Raw genomic sequence first — 22,414 nt, 5'->3', positions numbered from 1 at the left:
GACTCTGCGGTGAGGAATCTTTTCTGGGCCTGCAGGTTTCAGGAAGCCTTCCCTTAGCCTGGGAATGGAAGCTGAACTGTCCACTGGAGGCAGCTCCTCTGAGGAGGGAGGGAGGGCTAGAAGCGGTAGGAGGCCAGGAGTGCACATTCTGGCTCCAGGGGAGCCACCTTTGGAAGTACAGGCACAGACACAAGGGGCGGAGAGCCAAGAGGTGGACCAAGGCAGGAGGGGCCGCAGAAGACGCCACTATCCTGCTGCCAGGGTATACAGGCGGCGAAGCAGCTACCTCAATATGTCTGAGATGCAGTGCCGAAGGAGGCTCCATCTCTCAAGGAAGACAGTCAACTATATCGGTCAGATGATTGGGCCTGAGATCTCCCCTAACTGTGTGGGTGGACACCCAATGCCAGTGGCTCTGAAGGTCACAGCTGCCCTCAACTTCTATGCCTCTGGCTCCTTCCAGGGCTCGGGGGGTAATCTTTACGATGTCTCCCAATCAGCTGTCCACACGTGTCAAGCAGGTTACAGACACTCTTCAGGTGTGCACTGACCTTCATCCACCTCCGTTGGGACCAGGCAAGTCAGACACAACGAGCCAGAGGCTTTGCGGTGATTGTTTCCCCCCCGCATCCAGGGTGCAATAGACTGCACAAATGTGGCCATCAAGGCACCAGCGAGTGAGCCCGGTGCCTTCGTCAACAGGAAGGGCTTCTACTCCATGAACGTGCAGATAGTGTGTGATCACAGGATGCTGATTCTACAAGTCTGTGCCAGGTACCCAGGCAGCTCCCATGATGCCTACATCCTCAGACACTCCCGGACTCTTCAGTGCTCCAGCCCGGCTTGATGGATGGCTGCTGGATGACAAGGGCTATCCCCCTCAGAAAGTGGCTCATGACCCCTCTCCGCCATCCAAGAACAGAAGCTGAGCAGCGGTACAATAGGAGCCACGCCTCCACAAGGGCTGTGGTGGAGAGAACCATTAGTCTTTTCAAGATGCGCTTCTGATGCCTGGACCACTCAGGGGGCGCATTCCAGTACCCCCCAGATCATGTGTCACTGATAGTGATTGCATGCTGCACTCTCCACAATCTTGCACTGGAAAGGGGGGATGCAGTGGACGATGAAGATGTTGACGCAGTGGCTGCAGCTGCACACCATGAGTCCAGCAGTGAGTCCGAGGATGAGCACGCACAGGGAAATGCTGAGGGGGTAGACACTGACCCAGGCATACCGCAGGGAGGCAGGGACACCTAAGGAAGCTTTAACCCAATGAACCTTCAGCTAGCACACCACAGATGGACTTCCAGGGCAAGCCTGGGCTGTAGGCTCCATACTTGACACCTAAGTGCAAAATCTGCCAGGTTAGGAAAAGTAACTAAGGGCCTTTTTAATAAAGCTGAATGTCCAACAAAGCACTCATTACATTTGTGGAAACTATCCAAATGCAGAAGAAAAGAGGCACCCTCAGCCATGGTGACTTATCTGAATTTAATATGTCAAGCAAACAAACTTATGCAAAAAAGGAAAAGACAATAGTGTTACAAATCAGAACAAATCATAAGGACCTCATCTTGGGCCAACACAAAAGCACCAGTAAAAAACCCGTGGTGTGCCTAAGGTGCCTTATGTTTTCGTTTCCGGGTGCTGCATCTAGGTGCTCCCCCCTCGCTGGCACTGACATCTAAGACAGCCTGCTCACTCTGTTGGCCTCAACGATCTTGGAGGACGTCCTCTGGCCTGTGGAGCCTGTGCTGGCCCCGCCTGGGAGGGAGCGGCCAGTTCCACAGCTGGCATCTCCCCAGTTGTTGCAGCCTCACCGGATGCAACGGTCATTGGGAGAGGGGCTGAGGAGCTGCCGCCCTCATCCAGAGCGCTGTGAGACGAGCCTGCAGAGACGACAGGCAGCTGCTGCGCCGACATGAGGTCGCTTCGGACCTCCCTGCTCACCGTGGATGGATGGGCACCAAGCTGGGAAACTTGATGCCCAGACCATCTCCCACACTGGCAATGACCAGCTGAGGTCAATGCCGATGTGAGGGCTTGCTGGTGAGAGCTCACCCCCAGGGAGCCCAGACGGGTCTCCTGGAGGGGGTCTCCACGAGAGTCGCCACTCTTTCCATGGAGGAAGCGTGGTGCTCGGGCATGAGGCTCATTGCATTGGCGAGGGTCCGCGTGGACTCCTCCACCACGTACACCAAGCGAAGCATAGCCTCATGCATCATATGCAGATGCTCCCGCCCACCCGGCCACATTTCCTGCCCCTGCTGCGTAGCAGACGACTCCAGAGGCACATCACCAGCCACCGACTGAGCATATGCCTGTTCCCCTGCAGTCCTCCGACTGCTGGCGCCATGGCACTTTGTCTCTGCCAGCTCCTCCAGCAACTGTGAAGTGCCCTCACCGCTGTGCCCCAGGAAACTAGCTGATGTTCGAATTCCCATCGAGGTGCTAATATCTGCACTGGTGCCTGCCTGGCAGAGATGGTGTGACGCAGCTGAGACTTCAGGGCCCTCAGGAGTGAGAGGGGGCCTCTGCTGCTCCTCCTCCCGGCCCCGCTCCTCCTCCCGGCCCTGCTCCGCTGATGCTGAAAGGAAGAACAAGGACAGTGGATCAGTTAACGTGGAGACAATGTCAACGTGCATCCCTGTCCTCCAGATCATTTTGCGCTCATCCTTTCATAAGCAATGGCCAAGCCATGTTGCAAAATTAAATCACTTAACATTTAGCACTGCTATGGCTGTTGGGAAAACAATGCTGAACTCACTGTTGGGCATAAATACCTGGCTGGGGCACCCCAGTCTCACCGACGCCAGTGGACCTGGGCGCATGGCGCCTCCCCAAATGCAGGACCTCCTGCTCGAACCGGCTAAGAATGGCGATCTATGCCTGGCCTCCGCCAGTCCTCGCACATTCTGCAGTATTATGAGCATTCTTCTCCTGAAAATGAGACACGAGCATTGATTAGTACAAATTGTACATGGACTCTCTTTGCGCACAGCCCACCCTAACCAGGGTGGGACATATCAGGGCTCCAGTGCCTCCTCAGCCCGCTGCTGCCGAACACTCACACAAAGATGCTAGGCCTGAAGCAGTCTATGTCCAAATGCAGCAAGACCTGGACAACATCCAGGCTTGGGCTGACAAGTGGCAAGTAATATTCGCGCCACACAAGTGCCAGGCAAGAGAGAATCTAACCATTTCCCCTTGATGTTCAATGGCATTACCATCACTGAATCCCCCACTATCAACATCCTGGGGGTTACCATTGACCAGAAACTGAACTGGACTAGCCATATAAATACCTGCCTACAAGAGCGGGTCAGAGGCTAGGAATCCTGCGTCGAGTAACTCAACTCCTGACTGCCCAAAGCCTGTCCAACATCTACAAGGCACAAGTCAGGAGTGTGATGGAATACTCCCCACTTGCCTCGACGAGTGCAGCTCCCACAACACTCAAGAAGCTTGACAACATCCAGGACAAAGCAGCCTGCTTGATTAGCACCACGTCCACAAATATTCACTCCCTCCACCACCGATGCACAGTGGCAGCAGTGTGTACCATCTACAAGATGCACTGCAGGAATTTACCAAGGCTCCTTAGACAGCACCTTCCAAACCCACGACCACCACAATCTAGAAGAACAAGGGCAGCAGATAGATAGATAGGAACACCATCACCTGGAAGTTCCCCTCCAAGTCACTCACCATCCTGACTTGGAAATATATCGCCGCTCCTTTACTGTTGCTGGGTCAAAATCCTGGAACTCTCTTCCTAACAGCACTTTGAGTTTATCAACACCACATGGACTGCCACGGTTCAAGAAGGCAGCTCACCACCACCTTCTCAAGGGCAACCAGGGATGGGCAGTAAAGGCTGGCCCAGCCAATGAAGCCTACATCCCGTGAATGAATAATAAAAAAAAACAATGTACTTAGTGAAACGAATCATTCAGAGATTGATGAAATGCTGAATAAAATTTTAACTGATCAACCAGGGGATCAGTATTGAGGGGGGGGAGGCAATGGCATAGTGGTATTGTCACTGGACTGGTATTCCAGAGACCCAGGGTAATGCTCTGGGGACCGAGGTTCAAATCCCACCACAGCAGATGGTGAAATTTGAATTTAATAAAAAAAGTCTGATCATTGTTGATTGTTGTAAAAACCCATTTGGTTCACTAAGGAAGGAAATCTGCAGTCCTTACCCGGTCTGGCCTGGCCTACATGTGACTCCAGACCCACAGCAATGTGGTTGACTCCTGCCCTCTGAACCAAGTCAATTAGGGTTGGGCACTCCTGACAAGGAACCTGGCATGGGAGGTTCAAGCAAAGAGTTCACCCCAGATGGTTGGAGGATATAATCCCCATCAATTAGTCTGTGGGTGAAATCCCAAATTGCCTTCTGTGTTGTGTGATTATCCTCCTGCTGTAAAAGATTTTATGCTCCATTCTCTAGGATGGGATTTGAAACCTTAGCCATCTGTCGGAGACAAATGTGCTCCCAATTGAGCTATGGCCTACATAATTGAATGTGTAGTTTCTGGAAAATGGTGATTGACATACTTGGTGGATCCATCAACACGTATTGTGAACTTCAGCAGATAATACTATTTTACTCTAACTTCTCTGACATTCCCTCCTGCTCCTCCCCAACATCTGCATAAATATTCCAAAACATTCACAATATCATTGCACTGGGAAGGTGTGGGGCATAATTGTGGGAGAAGGGAAACAAAACGTTGAAATGATTACGATTTATATTAGAAGTAAGGGGAGGGGCTTGATGGCTTCTTATACATTAAGCAAAACCTATGTCACTGCTGCCAGTTACAAGTAATACGGGTTGGATTTAGTAAGCTGCAACATGAACAGAAAATTACCAGAAATTTCCAAATCTGGCAGCCTGGAACAATCTGCTGAAATAGATGTACCCAACAGCTAGTTTTAGTGAGGCATGTAGCTTTACATCCAGCTGGTTGTGAAGATCAGTGCTTCCAGAAACAGCTAGCACTCACTCAGGTATCACACACAATAAAACCAGCCAATATTGCCAAATTTTTAAATGCTTCAAAAGTTGTAAGATCACTGCTTCATGCAGATAATCTTAAAAGAGAAATACCATCTATAAAATTAGCTTCAGTGGAATTCATATTCGACTTGACACGCTTATTTACCTGCCTTCAGGTAAGAGAAAAACAAAGTCACATTATATTGTTTGCTCTTTGGGTTTCACATCATGACCAATTTTCCCTCTAAGCTCTGTGGCTACACAACATCCAAAAGTCCCTGCAGAGGCTGTGCAAAAGTTGGACCCTTTAAGTTGTCATGGACTTAAACAAATCACTCATGCGCTCCAAAAAAAGAACATTATGAGTACAGTACATGGGGAAGCTAGAACTGGGGACACAGTTTAAAAATAAGGTCTTTTATGTATTAGAGATGAGAAGGAATTTCTTCTCTCAGAGGGTCATTAATCTTTGAAATTCACCTCCACAGAGAGCTGAGGAGGCTGGGTCATTGAATATATTCATTGCTGAGTTAGATAGATTTTTGATTTATAAGAGAGGCAAGGGTTATGTAGGACAGGCAGGAAAGTGGAGCTAAGGCCACAATCAGTTCAACCATGATCTTATTGAATGGTGGAGCAGGCTCAGTGGGCTGAATGGCCTACTCCTGCTCCTATTTCTTGTGTTCTCACGTATAGTGCACATAAACATTATACAGGATATTTTCTTCTGTTTGCACTTCAACTTGAGTGTGGAGCATGTCTGTACTTAGTAAATTGCTCTATAAGATGCATCAATCCACAGTGAACCTCCCACTTTCCATCAGTTTGGGCATGAATTATGTGAAGCCTCCTGGTTCAGATATGAATAGCATTGATTTCCTGACTCAGTATGATTTATATCTTTGTTGAAGAGGAGCACCACCTTGTGATAGAGTTCGGAAAAAAGTCCTGTCTGACTATTTGACAGAGAGATCAGCCTTCTGTTGTGTAGCCAAGAGCGTTAGGAGTGTTTTCTGATACTAATTTGGGCAGGCAGACTTCTAAAGAAGTCATAGAAAGTGGTTTGACTGGGCTTACATAAATGAATAGAAAATACAACACATTCAAAATGCCTACTTTTTAAAAAGATAAATATTGTGTTGGGGAGAAGTGCTTGCTTTCTATTCACTTGACTTTTCCTGCATTTCCAAAATCATAAACAACTTTCCAAGATTGGCATCCAGAATCTAAAGGGATATCAATCCTTGTGGTCTCAATGGAAATCACTGAGGGACCTATCACAGGCTTAACATGAGTCAGCCCATCGACAATCATACACAAATGGTGATCTTATTGAAGCATATAAAATTGTGAGGGGACTTGATAGGGTGGATACTGGGAGGTTGTTTCCACTTTAAGAATAAGAGGTCTCCCTTTTAAGACAGAGATGAGGAGAATTTTTTTCTCTTAGACGGTCATTAGTATGTGGAATTCTCTTCCTCAGAAAGCAGATGAGGCTGGGTCATGAATTTATTCAAGGCACAGTTAAATTTTTGATAGGTGGGGAGAGACAGGAAATCGGAGTTGAAACCACAACCAGATCAGCCATGATCTTACTGAATGGAGCAGGCTTGGAGGGCTGAATGGCCTACCCCTGCTCTTGAGTCCTATGTTCCAATGTTATGTTCCTATACCCAAAAGGTCACATCTACCAAGAGGCTATTCTAGCTGGGAGGAAACACCCAAAACTTTGGCTTTTAAACTAAATGAGCGCCATACTTTACATGCAAAGAATTTCCCCTAAAATTAATGTTTCCTATCACAGACCAGTTTTGTCCCCTCTTCCTCTGACATGACTTACATTCCATAGCTGACAGCCAATAGTATCTCACCTAAGAAATATTTTTTTTGTCCCCTCCTCTCATCTCCAAAATGTTTTGACTCCTTGTCACAGATAGGCTTCATAGGGTGCAAGTTACCATCTTACATCTTGCCCAAGTCAGATTTGACAAGTATAGGACAGTTATACACGCATGGAGAAGCATTCCAGTTGCATCCAATGTTAATGCACGTGAATTTCCTACAGTGGACACCGGATTGCAGGAACCCGGGTTGATGTTTTTCCCCCCTTGGGGAGAAAATTGCAGCACACATGCCACTGTCCCAGCTTCAAATCAAAAGATCACCAGGTAGAAAGAGATAAGAAAAAGGTCATTCAGCAAGTCTGTCCTTACATTCCCTTCTCTTTCCACCATCACAGCATTCAACTAGCTCTTAAATGAGCAGAGATTTTCCTTCCACTGCCATTTGTCCGTTTCACATGTTGGTCAAATCTTTTGTGAAGTATTTAAGACCATAAGACGTAGGAGCAGAAGTAGGCCATTTAGCCCATCGAGTCTGCTCCGCCATTCAACGAGATCTTGGCAGATCTGATAATCCTCAACTCCACTTCCCTGCCTTTTCCCCAGCTGTGGCTCAGTTCATGGCACCCTCGCCTTTGAATCAGAGGGTTGTGGGTTCATGTCCCACTCCCGGAGACCAAGAACTGTGATTGTACTTGAAAGAGTTGCAATCTGTGACTGTTGATAACTCGAAAAGAGTTTCCCCATAACCCTTGATTCCCTTACTGATTAAAAATCTATTTCAGCCTTGAATATACTTAATGAGCCAGCCTCTACAGCCCTCTGTGGTAAAGAAATCCACAGATTCACTAACCTCAGAGAAGAAATTCCTCATCTGTCTTAAATGGGCGACCCCTTACTCTGAGATTATGCCCTCTGGTCCTGGACTCTACCACAAGGGGAAACAACCTCTCAGCATCTACCCTGTCAAGCCCCCTAAGAATCTTAGATGTTTCAATAAGGTCGCCTCTCATTCTTCTAAACTCCAATGAGTACAGGCCCAACCTACTCAACCTCTTTTCATAAGAGAATCCCCCATACTCAGAATCAACCATTGTGACCTTCTCTGGACTGCCTCCAATGCCAGTAAATCTTTCCTTAGGTAAGGGGACCAAAACTGCTCACAGTATTCTAGGTGTGGTTTAATGGTGCCTTGTATAGTTTCAGCAAGACTTCCCTAATTTTATACTCCATTCCCTTTGAAATAAAGGCCAACATTCCATTTGCCTTTCCTATGCTAGCTTTTTGGGATTCATGCACGTGGGCCTCCAAATCCCTCTGTGATGCAGCTTTCTGCAGTCTTTCGCCATTTAACCTGTCTATATCCCTCTTTGTGACATCTTAACCACTTGCCTTCCCACTTATTGCTGTGTCATCCGCAAATCTGGTGATGGTACATTCATTTCCCTCATCCAAGTCATTAATATATATTGTAAATAATTGTTGCCTCAGCACTGATCCCTGTGGCACTCTACTAGTTACAGGTTGCCATCCTGAAAATATCCCCCTTATCCCAACTCTGTCTTCTATTAGTTAGCCAATCCTCTATCCATGCTAATATACTATCCCTAACATCATGTGCTCTTATCTTATTAAGTAGCCTTACGTGCAGAACCTTATCGAACACCTTTTGGAAATCCAAATATATAACATATGTATCGGGTTCCCCTTTATCTATGCTGCTTGTTACCTCCTCAAAGAGTTCTAATAAATTTGTCAGGCACGATTTCCCCATCATGAAGCCATGCTGACTCTGCTTGATTATATTGTGCATTTCTAAATGCTCTGCTATTACATCCTTTATAATGGACTCTAAGATTTTCTCAATGACGGATGTTAAGCTAACTGGCCTATAGTTACCTGTTTTTTGTCACCCTCCCTTTTTGAATAAGGGCATTACATTGGCAGTTTTCCCATTTTCTGGGACTTTTCCAGAATCTAAGGATTCTTGGAAGATTACTACCAGTGCATCCACTATTTGTGTAGCTACTTATCCGAGGATGCAACCCATCAGGTCCAGGAGACTTATCGGCCTTTAGCCGCATTAGTTTCCCTAATACTTTTTCTCTAGTGATAGTTATTGTATTTATTTCCTCCCCCCGCACCCTTTTCCCCCTTATTTGGTATTTTTGGAATGCTATTGGTGTCCCTGACATGAGTCCAAAATTTGTCTTTTCCTACTATGCTCCATTATCAAACTTTCATGGTTTAATTTGAAGTAATGCTTTGGATTTATAAGCATTAAGATTCCTGGGAAGGCCGCTAAGCAATGTTGGTGTGGCACCTGGTCAGAAAATGATCTGGCAAAGTCTATCTGACTAGCTCATTATACTTTTAAAGTTTTATATACAGGTTTTGCAGAAGGTAGATTTTCAAATATGGGTGCAGTTAAATCTTGAATGATCAGAAACAGATTGAAAGAATAGCCAAACTGAGATGTGCTATTCGTATGCAATTTTCCATCCTCAGCTTATCATCATCATGGCTATGTATTGCTCCAGGTACGTGAAGAGAGCATATTCATGGTGAGATCAGTAATTCCATACTATTAAAATTTAAGGGAAGTATCAGAATAGGGCTGAAAACTGTTACAACCTTAGGAAAGGTTCAAAGGCACTTCAACCCATAGGCTGCCTTCAACAAGGCTGAAAGGGGACAGGGTTAAGAATTAACATGAATCTGCAGGCAAGTAAGAGGATAGGCCAGTACCCAATTCCCTATTTGACATGGAGTTGGTGCTGCATTGGATGGTTGTGAGGAACGTGGCCCTGTTTGCTACTGTATGGCACTACCCCCCGTTTTCCTCATTTCTGTCACCTCTAGGCATGATTTCTCTAATGCCCACCTTGCCCAGTCTCCATAAACTCTTTGGGCCAAATTTTTGCTCCCGAGTCTGGAGCGCAGAGTCAGAAAAGTTCCCTGACTCCACAAACCAATTCAGGAGGAAGTGCCTGGATTGTCAGATTTTTCTGTCATAGGGAAAATGTTAGAAGCTATTATTAAAGATATTATAGCAGGGAACTTAGAAAAATTCAAGGCAATCAGACAGAGTCAACATGGTTTTGTAAAAGGGAAGTCATATTTAACCAATTTATTGGAGTTCTTTGAAGAAGTCACATCTGCTGTGGATAAAAGGGAAGCGATGGATGTACTGTACTTAGATTTCCAGAAGGCATTTGATAAAGTGCCACATCAGAGGGTACTGCAGAAAATAAAAGCTCATGGTGTAGGGGATAACATACTGGCATGGATAGAAGATTGGCTAGCTAAAAGGAGGCAGAGAGTTGGCATAAATGGGTCATTTTCTGGTTGGCAGGATGTGACGAGTAGTGTGCCACAGGGATCAGTAGTGTGGCCTCAACTTTTACAATTTATATAAATGACTTGGATGAAGGGACCAAAGAAATGGATGCTAAATTTGCTGACGACACAAAGATAGCTAGGAAAGTGAAGAGGACATAAGGAGTTCTGGGGTGGGAATTCTGGAATCAGGACTCCGGCGCCATTTTGGCTAAGGCACAGAGCCCTTCCATTCCAGTGAAAATTCAGGTATTCGCCCAGAATCTAGCTAGTCATATCCTGTCCTACTATAAATAGTGCCCATACTTGGTGACCTTTATTGGATTCTTGCGCATGAATGCTAACTTGAAAATTCTTGCCCTCTCTTGCAAATACCTCCATAGCCTTGCGCACCCCACTGCTACAACATCCTCCAGCCTTATGTTCCATCTTACATACCCTTCAGCCCTCTGTGGCCTTCATCTGCATTCTTTTGCTCCCCTTCACACACCATTGGTGGCAGCACCTTCAGATGTCTCTACCTGACTTTCTGGAACTCCTGGGTTAAATCTAGACCTGAAAAATCCAATAGTTGAAACACCTTTGGTCACCTATATTCCACCATAACTGAGAATCTATGCTGGGCACTGCACAAAGTGAGCAGAAGTCGGAATCTCCACCCAGTTTTCAGATCAGATTCACCCAATTTATACTGCTTATATGCAATCTTGATTGATTTTCCAACATTACATAGAATGTACAGTGCACAAACAAGCCATTTAGCCCAAATAGTCTGTACAAGTCTTCTACACGAGCCTCCTCCCAACCTCCACATATAACCCTACCATTCCTTTCTCCCTTGTTTATCTAGCTTCCCCATAAGTACGTAACCATTATTAGGAACAGGAATAGGTCATTCAGTTTCTTTTGCCTGTTCCACCATTCAACGGGATCATGGCTGATTTGCATCCTAACTCCACCTACCTTGCTTTAGCTCCATGTCCCTTTATACTTGTGACTAGCAAAAATCAACCAATCTCAGATTAAGATTATCAGATGAGCTAGCATCTACTGTTTCTTTTAATGTGACAGTGTCCCACACTTCTACCATCCTTTGAATGAAGGAGTGTTTCCCAACCTCTCTCTTGAATAGTCTAGCTTTGATTTTAAGGTTCTCTATCCTTGCCCTAGACTCGCCATCAGCAGAAAAGGTTTCTCTTATCTTCCCTGTCAATTACTTTCAAAACCCTAAAACAAAACTCATCAAATCAGCCCTTAATTTTTCTAGGAAATACAAACCTAGTTTATGTAGACTCCCCTCTTGATCTAACCTGGTAACCTTCCAGAGATTCTGCACTGCACTCTGAAGTATACATTATATGGATCTATGCACATGGACTCCTAAATCTCTTTGGATCTCCACTCTTGCTAGCTTCTCTTCATTCGAATAAAATTCAGATCGATCCTTTCTTGGTTCAAAATGGATGACTACATGCTTAGCTGCATTAAAATCCACCTGCAATCGTTTTGACCATTTTCTTAATCTATCAACTCTTTGTAATTTCATGCTCCCATCTACATTATTTACTATACAAGTAATCTTTGTGCCATCACCAAACATGGATATATGGCTCTCTATTGTATTATCTAAGTCATTAATAAATATAGTGAATAGTTAAGGTCCCAGCACAGATCCTTGTGGGACATCACTTGTATTCTAATTGAAAGAAAGTGACAAACCTATTATCCCTATGATCCATCTTCTACAACCTATCCAATTCCCTAAGCAGGTCAATAATGCTTCAATTCCATGACTGCTAATTTTAGCTAACAATCTATTATGTTGAACCTTATTGAATACCTTCTGGAAGTCCTTTTAAACTATATCCATAAACATTCCCATCTACCACTTTGGCTACTTACTCAAAAAAATCAGTTAGGTTTGTTAGAAATGACCTAGCTTTTGCAAATCCACGTTTGTTCTCTCTGATCAGCTCAGATTTCTCGAAATGCTCACTCTGTCCTTAACTACAGATTCCAATAACCTGACCGCGTCAGATATTAGACTGACATGTTTACAATTACCTCTTATTTCTCCTTCACCGTTCTTAAATAATGGTGTTACATTTACTTTATTCCAATCTGAAGGAACAATTCCTAAATCGACAAAAACTTTGGAAAATTATGGCTGAAGCTTCTGCAATTTCCTCACCTCCTTTTGAAACTCTTGGCCTTGTCCTGGGAATTTGTTAGTCAGTAGTGGCATCATTTTCCTTAATACTCTTTCCTTACTTAGTTAACTTTGGTGAGTTCAATTCTTTGATTCATTATTCATTTCCCTGGAATGTCAAGCATATTACCCCTTTCCTGAAGACTGACACAAAGTAATTATTCAACGAGTCTGCCATTTCCTTTTTACAGCTGCAATATTACACACATTTGTTTTTGAAAAGGCTGATATTAACCATGGCTGCTTTTTTACCCTTAATATAACTGTTAAAAATTCTTTCATGTTAGCCTTGATATCCCCAAGTTCCATTTTGTATTCTCTTTTTGCAGCTCTTGCAATCTTTTCTGTTTTTTGTTTTCTTTTGCTGTTCTTTATGTCGCCTCCATCCTCCCCCCCCAACAACCCACCAAGTCTCCTGGATACAAACATATGAAATAGGAGCAAAAGTAGGCCATTCAGCCCCTCGAGCCTGCTTCACCATGCAATAAGATCATGGCTGATCTATTTGAGTTTTGAGTTCCACATTCCCATCTACCCAATAACCTTTGATTCCCTTGCCAAACAAGAACCTATCTGCCTCTGCCTTAAAAATGCTCAATGACCCCACTTCCACCACCTTCTGAGGCAGTGTATTCCAAAATGTCTCAACCCTCAGAAAAAAATTCTCATCTCTGTCCCATAAGGACAACCCCTATTTTTAAAACAGTGCCCCCTAGTTCTGGACTCACCTGCAAGAGGAAACATCCTTTCCATGTCCACCTTGTCAAGACCATTCAGGATCTTATATACTTCAATCAAGTCACCCTTCACTGTTCTAAACTCCAGTGGAAACAAGCCCAGCCTGTCCAACCTATCCTCATAAGACAACCACTCATTCCAGGATCTGCACTATTCTTTGCACTTTTATATGTTCCCTCCTTTAGTTTTATGTTAACACTCACCCGTTTTGTTGATCATGGCTGTTTTATGTAGCTCTCTCCCCTTTGGGGTATATGCTGGTCCTGTATTGTTGTTATTCTTTAATTTTTGTAAGTTCAGTAGTCTAGTTAAAAGGTTGGTAAGGTAGCTGACTCAGCTGACTGTGTGGCAGTTAACTGTCAATAACCTGAAGCCTGATTAGGGCCAAATAGGTGTTAATTACTATTTGAAGCTTAACTAGTGTGAGTCACCTCAGGTCTATTTAAGAAAGGGACTATTTCCAAGCACAGTACAGTGTGCTTGCACACAAACAGGGGAGAGAGCTCATCGTGAGTGAGAAACAGCCAAAGTGAGTGTGGGTATTGGCAATTTGGTGCACAGTGGGAATTCGGTGCATAGGGGAAGGGGTGCTCTTTGCATTTTTTCCTTGCTATCCAACTTTTTAAATCTTCACAGTCTGGTCTTGCCCTGCTGCAGCTGTAGAAGCTACAAGGGAAAGGAATGACTGGTAAGTAGTGGGTAAGGTCGGGTAAGTATTTACTACTTTAATCGCTTATAGTTAAAGGTCTTTTTGTGGTTTATAGTTTGTATATTCTATAGTAATGAGGATCAGGAAAGAAGGGCCCTAGCGTAATTTATTTAAAAGGTTTAATTTAAAGGGATAAGTCATGGCAGGAGAGCTCAAAGCTGTGGTGTGCTCCTTGTGCTCCATGTGGGAATCGGGGGCTTTTCCAGTGCCCGGGACCAGCATGTGTGCAGGAAGTGTGTCCAGCTGCAGCTCCTGGAAGCTCAGTTTCAGACCTGGAATGGCGGCTGGGGACACTGGAGCATCTGCGCGTCTGAGAGCATCGTAGATAGCACGTTTAGAGAGGTGGTCACACCACAGATGAAGGGACTTGAGGAAGGAAGGGAATTCCAGGCAGTCCAAGAGAAACAGGCAGGTAGTTCAGGAGTCCCGCTCGCAAATCGGTATTCCATTTTGGAGGTTGATGAGGGCGCTGGTTCCTCCAGGGAGTGCAGACAGAGCCAAGCTTCTGGCACCACAAGCAGCCTGTCTATACAGGAGAGGAGGAAGAGAGGAAGAGCAATAGTAATAGGGGATTCTATAGTCAGGGGAATAGATAGGTGCTACTGTGGCTGTCAACATGACTCCAGGATAGTGTGTTGCCTCCCTGGTGCCAGGATCCAGGATGTCACTGAATGGCTGCAGGGCATCCTGAAGGGGGAGGGTGATAAGGCAGAGGTCATGGTACATGTTGGTACCAATGACATAGGTAGAAAGAGGGATGAGGTCTTGCATCAAGAATTCAGGGAGTTAGGCAGTAGACTAAAAAGTAAGACCTCTCAGGTTGTAATCTCTGGATTACTCCCAGTGCCATGTCCTAACGAGCTCAGAAATAGGAGAATAGCACAGATGAATACGTGGCTTAAGAGTTGGTGCAGGAGGGAGGGTTTTAGATTCCTGGATCACTGGGTCCGTTTCTGGGGAAGGTGAGACCTGTACAAGCGGGACGGTCTACATCTGAACCAGAGCGGGACTAACATCCTTGTGGGCGGGTTTGCTAGTGCTGTTGGGAGGAATTTAAACTAATTTGGCAGGGGGAGGGGACACAAAATGTTAACAGAACAGGGACACAACATAATACAGTAAAACAATCAAGTCAGAGGGAATGCAGCTGCATTAAGTTTCAAGGGAGTAAGGCAAGGCTGGATGGCCTCTACTTTAATTCCAGGAGTATTACAGGTAAAATGGATGAACAAAGGGTAAGGATTGACACATGGAATTGTGATTCAGTAGCCATCACTGAGACGTGGTTGAGGGAGGGGCAGGATTGGCAGCTCTGCATTCTGGGATATAGAATCTTCAGGCGAGACAGGAGAGGGGGTAAAAGAGGATGAGGTATTGCATTATTAGTTAAGGAGTCAGTTACTGCAGTAAGGAGAGATGATATCTTGGAGGGGGCATCGAATGAAGCTTTGTGGGTAGAGCTTAGGAATAAAAAAGGGGCAGCCACATTGTTAGGAGCTTATTATAGATCCCCAGATAGTCAGCGGGAAATTGAGGAGCAAATATGTGCACAATTTGCGGAGGTGTGTAAAAACAATAATAGGGATAGACAATAAGGGCTTGGATGGAGTGGATTTCTTGAAATGTGTACAGGAAAACATTTTAGCTCAATATGTAGAGGGTCCAACAAGGAATGGTGCATTGCTGGACCTAATTCTGGGGAATGAAGCCGGACAGGTGGCTGAGGTGGTGGTGGGGGAGCATTTTAGTGATAGCGACCACAACATGGTACAGTTTAAGTTTGTTATTGAAAAAATAGACAAGTTGCAAAAAAATGTTTTGGATTGGGGGAAGAGTGGATTTTAGTAAAATAAGGCAGGATCTGGCCGAGGTAGACTGGGAACAGCTACTTGTGGGGAAATCTACAGAAGAGCAGTGGGGGGTGTGCAAAAAGGAAATGGGGAGGGTACAGGCTCAACATGTTCCGTCTAGGGTGATAGGAAGGAGTAACAAGCCTAGAGAACCATGGATGACCAGAGATATTCAGGATACAATGAGAAGGAAAAGAAGCTTTTAGCAGGTATAAGGGGAGCAAATCAGCAGAGGCATTAGTGGAGTACAGACAGTGCAGGGTGGAGCTTAAGAAAGCAGTTAGGAGAGCAAAGAGGGGATATGAAGAGAGCTCTGGCTGGTAAAAGTAGGGAAAATCCCAAGATATTCTATAAGTATATCAATGGGAAGAGGATAACCAGGAAAAGAGTAGGGCCCATAAGTGACCAAGGGGGCAATCTATGGGTGGAGCCAGAGGACATCGCTAGAGTGTTGAACGAATATTTCACATCCATCTTCACTTCACATCCGTCTTCACCCAAGAGAATGAGGATGAAGTTATGGAACTCAGGGAGAGAGACTGCGAGGTTCTTAAGCAAATTGATATAGGGAGTGACAAGGTATTGGAGGTGTTGGCAGGTTTAAAAGTGGACAAATCTCCAGGTCCAGATGATTTGTGTCCCAGACTGCTGAGGGAGGCAAGGGAGGAGATCGCAGGGGTTCTGACCCAAATTTTTAATTTCTCTCTGTCCATGGGGGAAGGTGCCAGAGGACTGGAGAACAGCTAATGTGGTTCTGCTATTTAAGAAGGGTTGTAGAGATAAGCCAGGGAACCAAAGGCCAGTGAGTCTCACGTCAGTAGTAGGGAAACTATTGGAGAAAATTCTGAAGGAGAGAATCTATCTCCACTTGGAGAGGCAAGGTTTGATCAGGGATAGTCAGCATGGCTTTATCAGAGGGAAGTCATGCCTAACAAATCTGATTGAATTTTTTGAGGTGGTGACCAGGTGTGTAGATGAGGGTAGTGCAGTTGATGTAGTTTATATGGATTTCAGCAAAGCCTTTGACAAGGTCCCACATAGGAGACTTATAAAGAAGGCAAATGCACATGGGATACAGGGTAATTTGATAAGGTGGATTCAAAATTGGCTTAGTTGTAGGAGGCAGAGGGTGATGACAGAAGGATGCTTTAGTGACTGGAAGCCAGTGTCCAGTGGCGTACCACAGGGATCTGTGCTGGGTCCCCTATTATTTGTCATTTATATAAACGACATAGATGACTATGTGGGGAGTAGGATTAGTAAGTTAGCGGATGACACAAAGATTGGCCGGGTGGTTAACAGTGAGGTTGAGTGTCTTGGGCTACAGGAAGATATAGACGGGATGGGCAGGTAAGTGGCAGATGGAATTTAGCCCTGAAAAGTGTGAGGTGATTCACTTTGGAAGGAGTAATTTGACAAGGAAGTATTCAATGAATGGCATGACACTAGGAAGTTCTGAGGAACAAAGGGACCTTGGCGTGTGTGTCCATAGATCTCTGAGGGCGGAGGGGCATGTTAGTGGGGTGGTGAAAAAGGCATATGGGACACTTAACTTTATCAATGGAGGCATAGATTACAAAAGTAGGGAGGTCATGTTGGAGTTGTATAGAACCTTGGTGAGGCCACAGCTGGAGTACAGTGTGCAGTTCTGGTCGCCACATTATAGGAAGGATGTGATTACACTGGAGGGGGTGCAGAGGAGATTCACCAGGATGTTGCCTGGGATGAAACATTTAAGTTATGAAGGGAGGTTGGATAGACTTGGGTTGTTTTTGTTGGAGCAGTGAAGACTGAAGGGCAACCTGATCGAGGTGTACAAGATTGAGAGGCATGGACAGGGAGCAGCTGTTCCCCTTAGTTGAAGGGTCAGTCACAAGGGGACATAAGTTCAAGGTGACGGGCAGGAGGTTTAGGGGAGGATGTGAGGAAAAACTTTTTTACCCAGAGGGTGGTGACGGTCTGGAATGCACTGCCTGGAAAGGTGGAGGAGGAAGGTTGCCTCACATCCTTTAAAAAGTACCTGGTTGAGTACTTGGCACGTCATAACATTCAAGGCTATGGGTCACGTGCTAGTAAATGGGATTAGGTAGGTAGGTCAGGTGTTTCTCACGTGTTGGTGCAGACTCAATGGGCCGAAGGGCCTCTTCTGTACTGTGATATTCTGTGATTCTGTGACTGAAATGGCCTTGATGGTTCATTCTAGTTATGCCTTGACTGGTGTGACACTTGGTGTTTCAAAACTCTTGTCAGTATGCCCAACCAAGACATTGTAAACAGATCAGTGGGGAAGAGTACAACGTGTGTCTCAAACCATTTATATGCTGCAATACATTATCAGTCAGAAGGCACATAACCAAGGCTGCAGTACTGTGTTTACAATAATGCAATCCCCAGCACATGTACATTGTTTGCAGTACAGAAATAGCCATTTGGTCCAATTGGGTCTATGCCAGTGCCATGCTCCACATGAGCCTCCTCCCACCTTTCTTTCTTGTGATAGTATGTTCCACATTCTTACTAGAGTCTGAGTAAGGAAGCTTCTCCTGAATTTCCCATTGGGTTCAATAGTGTTCATCTTATATTTATGACCTCAAGCTTCGGGCTACCCCACAAGTGGAAACATTTTCTCTAAGTCGACCTTGTCAAACTCCTTCATCATCTTGAAGACCCCTATCAGGTCACCCCTCAGCCTTTCCTTTTCTAGAGAATAGAGTCCCAAGCTGTTCAGTCTTTCTGGAGTTCAATTCTGGTAATTATGCTTGCAACCTTTTTGCACCTTCTCCAAAGCCCCTGTATCTGCTTCACTAATCGCCTTTAGGGAAGGAAATCTGCTGTCCTTACCTGGTCTGGCCTACATGTGACTCCAGCAATATGGTAGACTCTTAAATGCCCTCTGAAATAGCCTAGCAAGCCATTCAGTTCTCAAGGGCAATTGGGGATGGGCTATAATTGCTGGCCCAGCCAGCGATTCCCACATCCCGTGAACGAATAAAACAGGATTGTTTTGGATCATTTGAATGTCATGAACTTTTGATAATATGGAGACCAGAACTGGGCACAATACTCTTAAGGTGTGGTCTAACCAAGATTCCACACAGATTTAATATAACTTTCCTGCTTTTCAATTCTTTTCCTTGAGAAACAAAATTTGTTTTGCTTATTTTCACCACCCTATTAACTTGGGCCACTACATTTAGCGATTTGTGCATTTGTATCTCTGGATCTCTTTGCTCCTCTGTCCACTCAGACTATTATTCGAGCAGTATGTGGCCTCCCGTTCTTCCTATCAAATGCACTACTTGTTATCTATATTGAAATTAATTTGTCAATTTTATACCTATTCTGTAAGTTTTTTTTAATGGTTCTCGTTAAAACCACACTTCCTTTGTACATCTCCCAATTTGGTGCCATCTGGAAATTGTACTTCCTGAACTCAAATCATTAATGTAAATTGTGAGCAACAGTGGTCCCAACACCGATCCCTGTTGAACACCACCTCCCACCTTTGTCAATCGGAGTAGCTACCCTTAATCCCGCCCCTCTGTTTTCTGTGTTGTAGCCAAGTTGCCAGCCATTTTGCTTCTTGTCCCCTGATTTCCACACGCTCTGACTGTGGACTTAAGTCTCTCATGCAAAATCTTACCAAAGGCCTTTTGAAAATCCAAATATATTACATCAATTGCAATACCCTTGTCTATCTTTTCTGTTGCTTCTTCAACATGACCTTCCTTTTGAAATCTACACTGACCACTCATTTTTTGATTTCCAGCTGCTTTTCTATTACACCTTAGAGTATCTTTCCTACCATTAAGCTATATGTCCTATAATTCCTTGGATTTGTTCTAACTTCCTTTTCCAATATAGGGATAACATTAGTTGTCTGCCAGTCCTCTGGCTCTATTTGGTTTTCTAGTAAATTTGAATATATTTTTAATAATGCCTTTATGTCCCTTCCCTAACCTCTACTATGCACGGATGCAATGCAGTCAGTGACTTCATATTCAGTGACTTCTTAGGCAGCTGCCTGCATCGAAAATGGCCTCTGTTTTCACAGGGTCCTCACAGGCCAGCACCCATCCTCGTACCCTCTTTGGCCGTTGGATGTGGCTCCCGCTCATCATTCCAGATCCCAACCCTCATGACCCGCTCCCTCCTCCTGGTCGCAGGGAATGGCGAAGAGAAGGAGCGGTGAAGGGAGCGGGGAGCAGGAACGGAGAGCAGGGTGTGGCAAATGGAAGGAGTGGCAAGCCAGGGTGGGGGAGGGGAACAGCAGAATGTCTGCCATGGAGAGTGGCCACCTCCATGAAGCTGCAAGCAAGGCTCTTAAATGATTCCATGCAGGCCATAGTGTCCTAGGCCCAACCCATCTTCAGCTACTTCAATGACCTTCCCCCCATCATAAAGTCAGAAGTGGGGATGTTCGCTAATCATTGCACCGTGTTCAGCACAATTTGCGGCTCCTCAGATACTGAAGCAGTCCATGTCCATATGCAGCAATGGACAACATTCAGGCTTCAGCTGATAAGTGGCAAGTAACATTCGCGCCTCACAAGTGCCAGGCAATGACCATCTCCAATAAGAGAGAATATGACCATCACCCCTTGACATTCAATGGCATTACCATTGCTGAATTGCCGCGCTATGAGCAGCCTGGGGTTACCATTGACTAGGGACTGAACTGGACCAGCCATATAAATACTGTGGTTACAAGAACAGGTCAGAGGCTGGAAATTCTGCTGAGAGTAACTCAACTCCTGACTCCTCAAAGCCTGTCCACCATCTACAAGGCACAAGTCAGAAGTGTGATGGAATACTCTCCACTTCCCTGGATGAGTGCAGCTCCACCAACACTCAAGAAGCTCAACATCATCCAGGACAAACCAGCCCACTAGTTTGGTACCACATCCACCACCTTCACCATCCATTCCCCCCACCACCGATGGACAGTGGCAGCAGCATGTACCATCTACAAGATGCACTGCAGCAACTCACCTAGGCTCCTTCAACAGCAACATTCAAACCTGTGACCTCTCCCACTTAGAAGTACAAGGACAACAGATGCATGGGAACACCATCAGCTGCAAGTTCCCCTCCAAGCCACAGGCCATCCTGACTTGGAGCTTTATCACTGTCACTGGGTCAAAATCCTGGAACTCCCTTCCTAACAGCACTGTGGGTGTTTCTACACCACAAGGATTGCAACGGTTTAAGAAGGCAGCTCATCACCACCTTCTCAAAGGCAATTAAGGATGGGCAATAAATGCTGGTCTAGCCAGCAATGCCCTCATCCCGTGAAAGAATAAAAAAAAATACAGGATTGTTTTGGATCATTTGAATGTCATGAACTTTTCACCCTTTTACTATTGAAAAACCCAATCTACAACCTTCAGCATAAACTGATATTGTCTACTTCCATCGCTGAAACAGAAAAAAAATACAGCAATAAATAACAGATTTCTGTCTACTGCAAAAGAGAACAGACATAGAAAAGGAAAGGTCAATCCTTTGGCTACTTAAACAATAAGTAACAAGGCCAGAGAGGCTCTTATTATGAGAGTTGGAAACTCGAAGGCAAAACTCAAAACTATATATATAAAAAAGAGAATGAACTGTGCTATTGGAAGGACAGGCAACATGAAAAAACAAGGACCTGCAGACATTTCTGGCTCTCCCCAGAATACGTCTGGACAATCTGTATCCTTAACACTGTTCCCAGTTGTGAACATTATCTAGATCAGTTGCTTATTATTGGTCAGCAATGGAATAAATTAAGATAAAAGCAAAATACTGCGGATGCTGGAAATCTGAAATAAGGACAGAAGATGCTGGAAAAACGCAGTAGATCTGACAGCATATGTGGTGAGATAAACAGATTTAACATTTCAAGTCCATTTGACTCTTCGTCAGAGCTAAAGAGAAGTAGAAACGTGTTAGATTTTACATGTTTAAGAGGGGATGGAGCAGATGAAGCAAAATAGAAAGTCTGGGATAGTTGGGAGCTAAGGAGAAATTTGACAACAATGTCATGGGCACAGGACAAAGGGATTGTTCATGGTAGTGTTAAAGACTAAAGAAGATGCCAATGGTGGCATAAAGGTAAGAAAGCAGAATGTGTTAATAGCAGAACAAGGATCAGCACTCTGTCAAAGCAAAAAATACAAACAAGTGACAGATGGCCCTGTTTGGTGGGAGGGGCAGGTTGGGGTAAAGGATAAAAAATAATAAACAAAAAATAAAATGAATAAATGAAATTTTAAAAATAATTGGATTAAAAAAGGGATAAAGTTGGAAGACGGAGTTCATGGTATGAAGTTGTTGAACTCAATGTTAAGTCCGGAAGGCTGTAAAGTGCCTAAATGGAAGATGAGGTGCTGTTCCTCCAGTTTGCGTTGGGCTTCACTGGAACATTGCAAAAGGCCAAGGACATATATGTGGGCATGAGAGCAGGATGGTGTGTTGAGATGGCAAGTAACAGGGAGGTCTGGGTCAGGCTTGCGGACTGAGCGAAGATGTTCCGCAAAGCGGTCACCCAGTCTGCGTTTAGTGTCCCCAATGTATTGGAGACCACATTGGGAGCAGTGAATACAGTAGATCAAACTGAAATAGGTGCAAGTGAAGTGCTGCTTCACCTGAAAGGAGTGTTTGGGGATTTGAATGGTGAGAAGGTAAAGGGGCAGGTGTTGCACCTTCTGCGATTGCATGGGAAGGTGCCGTGGG

General features: G+C 44.9%; 1 protein-coding gene across 1 annotated transcript in view; it reads right to left on the bottom strand.

The window, feature by feature from the left end:
- Positions 1-22,414, bottom strand: part of LOC144679025 (putative beta-1,3-galactosyl-O-glycosyl-glycoprotein beta-1,6-N-acetylglucosaminyltransferase 7) — a 54,491-nt gene that overhangs the window by 6,765 nt on the left and 25,312 nt on the right. The gene's annotated exons all lie outside the window — the stretch shown is intronic.

This window comes from Cetorhinus maximus, chromosome 3 (genome assembly GCF_964194155.1).
Source record: "Cetorhinus maximus chromosome 3, sCetMax3.hap1.1, whole genome shotgun sequence".
NCBI lineage: Eukaryota > Metazoa > Chordata > Chondrichthyes > Lamniformes > Cetorhinidae > Cetorhinus > Cetorhinus maximus.
Note: the sequence above shows the minus strand (reverse complement) of the source record. Positions and strands in the feature narration are given on the sequence as shown.